Source organism: Aquarana catesbeiana, linkage group LG04 (assembly GCF_042186555.1).
Source record: "Aquarana catesbeiana isolate 2022-GZ linkage group LG04, ASM4218655v1, whole genome shotgun sequence".
Classification (NCBI taxonomy): Eukaryota; Metazoa; Chordata; class Amphibia; order Anura; family Ranidae; genus Aquarana; species Aquarana catesbeiana.
The window spans coordinates 427,491,847-427,492,782 of record NC_133327.1 but is presented as its reverse complement, the minus strand read 5'-3'; the positions used below and the strand labels follow the sequence as shown (position 1 = coordinate 427,492,782).

The 936-nt window shown below is 50.9% G+C and overlaps 1 pseudogene; it reads left to right on the top strand.

The window, feature by feature from the left end:
- The first annotated feature begins 516 nt into the window (after positions 1–516).
- Positions 517–651, top strand: LOC141142010 (U2 spliceosomal RNA; annotated as a pseudogene).
- Positions 652–936: the final 285 nt, after the last annotated feature.

The window sequence follows — 936 nt, the reverse complement described above, 5'->3', positions numbered from 1 at the left end:
CAAATAAAGCACCAGGTGAGTGCTAGGGTGGGGAGAGTGTATTTACCTTTAATATGCAAACAACTGAACAGCAATGGAAATCTTTGTGGTGTGCATAGTATTGGTAAGCGAAGGAAGTGATCTCAGCCATGTCTCACCCCTGACTTATATCCCTGAAGGGGTCCGGTTCTCTCCCCCCCAACGCCATGCGAGGATGGATTGGTGTGCTGACGCGCAGGGTGTCAGCTACCAATGGGAGTATGCATGCGCAGTGGACTCCCGTCCATCCAAGATGACATACTGCACTGCCACTGGGTGACAGTGCAACCGCGGAAGTCACCCAATGGGTGTAGGAGCATAGCGCTGATATGCCGGTGGCCCCTCCACAAAGTCCATGGAACGAGGGGGGGACAGCAGGAGACAAGAAATCTCCCTTAGCATATCGCAGCTCCCACAGAACACCATCTCTGTTGGAAGCAAGGTCAAAGGCTAAAACATGTATATGAAATATATTTGTGAAAACAGTAGCTGGTGGTGATCGCTTCTCGGCCTTTTGGCTAAGATCAAGTGTAGTATCGACTTTAGCCCTTAGGGGTGTCTCTGCTTCACAGCTAGGACGTTGAGAACCACTTGCATCTATCCAAGCTAATTGGTCCTTGTGGGGTACCCTCTGCTCGGCCTGGTAGGATCGTTGATTAAATTCAGCTTCACCTACCTGCTGCTATTGGGTTAGAGGCTTAGCCCCCACAGGGAACGAGATTGCGGTCTTCCCTCCTCCCCCACTCCGCATTACTACCTCCGGGCAGTAGATGCTAGAGCCTTTGTAAAGGCTACAAAAAAGAGCGAAGACGTCGAGGAACCAGAAGGAAGCCGCCTAAGAAACATCTGAAGCGACATCCAAATCCTTGACGATGGGGAAGAGCGAAAAGAAGACAAGAGAAGAAGAACCCCGTTCCA